The sequence below is a fragment of the Calypte anna genome, chromosome 1, assembly GCF_003957555.1.
Source record: "Calypte anna isolate BGI_N300 chromosome 1, bCalAnn1_v1.p, whole genome shotgun sequence".
In the NCBI taxonomy this organism is placed as follows: domain Eukaryota; kingdom Metazoa; phylum Chordata; class Aves; order Apodiformes; family Trochilidae; genus Calypte; species Calypte anna.
Genome location: NC_044244.1, coordinates 110,428,889 through 110,435,377, shown reverse-complemented (window position 1 = coordinate 110,435,377; position 6,489 = coordinate 110,428,889).

Sequence of the window (6,489 nt, the reverse complement as noted above, 5' to 3'; positions counted from 1 at the left end):
TTTGCAATGTAACATGGAAGATACATACAAAGTACTCTTTTCAAGGCTTATTCTTGACAGTGTCCCTTTTTAAAAAGAAGGAAAATGGGATCACTATTAGTGCTTGGGTACAGGAAAATAGTTTCCTACAGTTTTTAGAAATTGGAATTATCCAGTATATTTGCTCTAGAATTTTCCAATTGGTTTACACAAAATCACTTGTCATTTTAAAGGATTATAGAAGGAAGACAAAAGAAGCTGGTTTTATAATCCTGTATACCTTATAGTCATTGTATATCAGTTCAATACACCAGTGTTGAATTTTAATTAAGGATGGGGTTTCTACTTTTTTTAGGTCTGAGACTTAATAGCTTAGGGTAACTTTTCTTTATTGTAATGTAAATCCATTGCTGCTTTGTACAACTTTTTCTACTGTGTGTTTTCTTTACTTAGATCTTGACTAAGAAATGTTGGCGTCCAATAAACTTACTTTCTTTCTTTTGAATTACTGTGTCATACTGGAATCTCTTGGCAAAGTGGGATGTTACTATACTATTGTGTCTGCAGGATGATAATTCTGTTTATAAAAGAGCACCTTTTGTAACATGTAAATGATAGTCTTTACCTTTACTAAAATAATGGCTTTGTTTGTTTTAGTAAGTGTTCATCTGATTTTTTTTACTGGAAAGTACAAGAAAATGAACAGCTCTAGGCAATCTCTTAAACTTGAGCACAACCCAAATTGTGCTTCTTGTGCATTCAGTGATTTAAGTGGGACTTTGTAGAAACAAGGGCACATCAACTGAGTATCTTCTTCATCTAAAACTGGATTTACCTGGATACTTGAAAATATACTGTCAGGAGTGTTTATGGTATTTCGCAGTGCTCTCATCAAAAGCAGTTTTGCTGTGTGTATTTCCCTCTTCAAAAACCCTTGCATGGGAATGTAGCGTGCAGATTCCCATGATGCAGAAAAGGATCCCAGTATCTCTTGGAAACAGGGTTCCCAAAGCTCCTCTCTTCAAAGTAGATGAGACCTATCTTTGAAAACTCTTGGGCCAGTTTTCTCAACTTCTCGGACTCCACATTTGCTCACCTTTGCCAGTTTTAATTTGTGCATCTGGTTGAACACACTGACCTATTCCTCTCACATCTAACAGAGGAGACAAGGTCTCAACAGTTCATCTCCAGCAAGTTTTGTAACAATCACTGCCTGGATAGCAAAGTGGGAAGGACAAGATTTGCAGCAGAACAAGTTATTATCTGTGCTTTTTACCCCAGTGCTTTGCCTCTGTGTGCATGTGTACTGTTGTCAGAGTAAGCAGGGCACTAAGTCAGGTGAAACATAGGACAGACCTGAAGTACCAGGCCTGCCAAATGGTCAGAATCCAAGCTCAAGAGGATTTGTGGTTTTGATGCTCCTTAATTCTCTTTGAAAACAGAGTCAAAGGGCTCCAAGGAGTATCCCTGCACATCAGAAATTAGGTGAGCTGTGGAGAAGGCAAAGAGAGGACAGAGAGCTGTTGACAGTCTTAAATCAGCAGAGGTCTAGCTCCCTCTTTCTCCTTTTAACATAAGGAACTCCTCCAGCTTTTTCTGCATCCAGCTAAGATCTACATACAGTTCTCTCTCTGTATCAGAAGCATCTGCATAAATGCTTCTCAGAAAACATCTGCTCTGGAGACCGTACAAGCTGTATTCAACATAAAAGTCAAGAAGCAAACCAAAATTATAAAAAGTTACTCATGACACCATGACCATTGTACCTATATTCATGGTTATTTTTTTTCCAGTTCCAGCTGTCTACTTCAAACACAGCTGCTCTGCAAACAAATCCAGCAACTTTAACTGACTTTCCATTCATATGATGTTTCCAGTTATCATTATTTTTAATACACAGTCATGGGGTAATTTTTACTATTAGACCTAAATGGAAATTTTTTTTCCTAGCCCTAAAATTCTCTGGCAATAGAAATTTTCAAGGTGTAGGCTGCAATGAAGCAACATACACAACTTTTATTTCCCCTTCCTTTTATGGGTGTTGAGAGAGTATATTGAATGCAAAGCCAGTTTCCCTTAACAACTTGCTTTAAATGGGCTCTGTATTTTTGATATAACCTTTGACAACTTCTTAATGTCTTGTCAATCCAGGACCTACAATGAACACAGGTTTTTTTATGTCATGGAGCCCTGGTTGTCATTTGCAGCTTAAGCTGATATTTTAGGCTCTTATCCAGCAACGTGTATCTCTCCATTGAAATTCACTGGTGATAAAAATCATAGAATCGTAGAATCATAGAACTGGCTGGGTTGGAAGGGACCTCAGAGATCATCAAGTCCAACCCTTGATCCACCACCGCTGCAGTTACCAGACCATGGCACTGAGTGCCACATCCAGTCTCTTTTTAAATATCTCCAGGGATGGAGAATCCACTACTTCCCTGGGCAGCCCATTCCAATGTCTGATCACCCTCTCCGTAAAGAAATTCTTTCTAATGTCCAACCTAAACCTCCCCTGGCACAACTTAAGACCGTGCCCTCTTGTCTTGCTGAGAGTTGCCTGGGAAAGAAAACAACATGACCTGCTGGGATTACCAGCATCCAGGGATGCTTCTGCTGGAAGGAAGAGACCATGCTGAGATTGGCAGGCTCTGCAGGCAGGTGTCTGGAGGAACACAGGGCAAGGAGCCAGAAGAAGAGATGGGAGAGAGTAGGATGGCAACAGCAGACGAATGTAAGAGACAGAAGAGAGCAAACTGTGGTCCTGAAGAAAAAAAAAAAATCAGCCTCTGTTTAAGGTGTAATTTGTGGTGAATATTATTTTTGGTTTCTGCTTTTTCCTTTCTTCCCTAACAAACAGCTGGGGTTTGACATTTTCTAACCCTTTCTGGCTGACAAGAAACTATATCCATTCCTCTATGCTGTGTAGGAGTTTAAGGGAAGGAAAACTTGTCAAAAGTTTGTTTAATACAAAACAGTACTGCATTGGGAAGTTGGGTCCTCTTGGAACAGGCTTTGAAAATTGCATGTCCTGAGGGTTTCATCAGGTGTGCCAACTGTACCTGTGGAGATTCAGTTTCTCTGCCTCATCACATACACCAGTGGTTTCTATAAAGAGAAGGATATAAAACCAGAAGGAAATATACAGAACAGTAAGTTCAGCTCTATTGACCACCACCCTACTTAATCCTACAACAGCTGGCTACTCCTTGGCTCCCTGCACATCTCTTGCTCCGTAGCACACACACTGTGGCATCCGCTTAATGTCAGAACAGACACGGCTGTTCCCTCCCACCCATGGGGGGAAAGTAAAGATTTCCTCTCTGCATAGCAGCCCAGGGTTGTGGTTAACAGGGCAGCTGCTGTTTGCTGTTGTCTCTTCTTCACTCATCAATCAGCTGAGCAGCCAAATGCCACAAGAAAGAAACTTAAATAGCTTGCATTCAGATTGCTTGTTTCAGGAGAAATTTGTCTGATGTGTGCGAAGGGATGTACATGCATTTTTTAAAAGCATGCAAAAAAAAACCAAAAACCTGTAAAAATGCTAAACACGCATTCTGAATTAAACTGGAGGAAAATCACAGACACTAAAAATGAGATTTGAAATTGGCTAGTTTTTAGCAAGTGTTACTAAAAAACTCAGGAGAGGGAGAATCATATAGAAACTTTGTTTTATGGGGACAATCCTGTAATATATTATGTGCCTCTAACACTGTACAGACACTAGGAGAAGCCAGAAAGAGGAGACTGCATCACATCCACCTGAATAGCCACCCTTAAAAGCATTGCACCTAAGGCAAAACCTCCTCTTTGTATATTTATATTTATGTATATACATGAAAATGCATGAGCACGTTTAAATACATTCTCTTAACAGCAATTGCTGAGTTCTGAGAAAATTCCCTTTTAGGGAATTATGATATAAAAATACACTTTTATCTGAAATCTATCTTCTCCTCCAGTCTTCCCTTCATTAAGCTGCATGGGTTTTGCCTAAGTGACAGCTGGGAGTGGAGAGATGAGGTGAGAGATGATGTGCATCTCCAGACTCTTCAATCCTTGGCACCCTATTGGGACACCAAGGGAGATGCCAGTTTATCCCAATGGTTTCTGCAGTGCAGACAGTTGTCTGAGCAAACATAAGAGGATTAGTGGTAGCTTAGCACCTATTATAACATTCAGCCAACACACTTGAATGTAATGTGACCTCATGGCTGAGGAGTTAAAACCTTTTTATTTTTTTTTTTTCCTTTGTCTTTGCAGTAATGCATCGTGCTCTTCTTAGAGTAACTGGCAGGATTTGCACAGGTGTGATGTGAGTGAGCTTCTGCCCAGGCATTCCAGGCTCAGAGTGTTTTAGGCTTTTTGCCTTTGGGGTGTGCTCTGGGGTTACATGCAGCACAAAACTGTTACATGCCCTTGGATTTTCTTAGCCATCTAACTGAGTTGGAATTTTTTTCACTATTCTTCTAGAGGAAGCTGCGGGTTCCAAGATTTTTCAAAACCTTTTATTTATTTCACATCCCAGGGAAGTCAGTACCTCCTGGGCTAGAACCCAAGATCTAGAAGGAGAGGCAGGGATCTCTCCAGTGCTTCCGTGTCAGGAGATTATTCAGCTCAATGTTGCTCATGAAAAGCCTTAAAAATTTGGTCACAATGAGTCTAAATTAACCCATAGGCAATAAACTTCATGTACTTAGAATCACACAAAATGTCTCGGAGTACAGTCCTTGAGGAAGGCAGCTCACGATGCTGCTGAAGAGCACAGCAATCTCTCCCTCCAAGCATCATCACCATTGGTGATACTTGCGCTCTCTGGTGGAGAGAATGTAACTGACTAGCAGGTGAAAATAAAGCAGAAAAAATAATTTTGTCTGTCGTGTTTTAGTTTCAAAAAACTAACAGCATTTTATTGAAGTCTGGTAAATATTTTTGAAGACTCGCCATCACAGAAAAAATAAATACTCGCAAAAATATTTTTCCTTCTTTCATTGTAGTACCAGATATAAGTAGTAGAAGAGAAAATCAGACAAAATATCTGTTCATAGAATCATAGAATTGGCTGGGTTGGAAGGGACCTCAGAGATCATCGAGTCCAACCCTTTTATCACTGTTGCGGTTGCTAGACCATGGCACTGAGTGCCACATCCAATCTCTTTTTAAATATCTCCAGGAACAGAGAATCCACTACTTCCCTGGGCAGCCCATTCCAATGCTTGATCACTCTCTCCATAAAGAAATTCTTTCTAATATCTAACCTAAACTTCCCCTGGCACAACTTGAGACCGTGCCCTCTTGTCTTGTTGAAAGTCATCTGGGAAAAGAGACCAACACCCACCTGGCTACACCCTCCTTTCAGGGAGTTGTAGAGAGTGATGAGGTCTCCCCTGAGCCTCCTCTTCTCCAGGCTGAACAGCCCCAGCTCTCTCAGCCTCTCCTCATAGGGCCTGTGCTCGAGTCCCTTTACCAGCCCGGTTGCCCTCCTTTGGACCTGCTCCAGGACCTCCATATCCTTCCTGAACTGGGGGACCCAGAACTGGACACAGTACTCGAGGTGTGGCCTCGCCAGGGCTGAGTACAGGGGCAGAATCCCTTCCCTGGACCTGCTGGCCACACTGTTCCTGATACAGGCCAGGATGCCATTGGCTTTCTTGGCCACCTGGGCACACTGCTGGCTTGTGTTCAGCTTCCTGGCAATCCAGACTCCCAGCCTTTGTTTCTTTTGAAAAGCTGTGATCACTTAGGAATGGATTATTTACACAGATAGTAGATATCTGGAAAAGTATGATCCTACAGAGACAAACAAAATAGTTATCACACATCAAATTACACAAGATGTCTAAAATTAATAGGTGGTGCATGGTGCCATTATTTGCGTGCTTCCTCATGGTTTTGGCCTTGTTTTTTTGGTTTGGTTTGGTTTGGTTTTTCCTTGATAGGCTGTCTTTTTGGTGCATGAATGTCTTCAAAGGAGAGTACAGGTATCCAAGCTGAATTGAGTTGGGTCCATGGTTGTTCTAGTAGGACTTAAACGTGGCTTTGCAGTATTGCTTTATATCTGAACACATGATTTGAAATACCATTTGACCAAAATAACACGTGGTGACCTATTTGTTTTGAAACAGCTAATTTGTCAAAGCTTATATTTCTGGGGAATTTTTTTTTCAAGATTTGTTCTGGGGTTTTTTGTTTGTTTTTTTTAAGCTGATGCCTATATATTAGTAACATACATCATAACAAAGCTGCCAGAGCAATCTTCTGATCTAGTGAAAAAAGTTGGCTTCTGGCAGTATGCCTTCTCTGAGCACTTAAAAGAGGTAGACATTTGGACAAAGAAGAACTAATTGACCTTCATGAATCAAAATTTTTCTTCTATGAGATCTTGGTGAATATATTACTTTTTTTTTCAATAGAGATCTGTGCTTGGATAGATCAGACATCTCCTGATTTTGCAAAAGTACCAAAAATAAGAGTAATTAGTCAAAGTGAAGGTGTAATGATGTCATCATC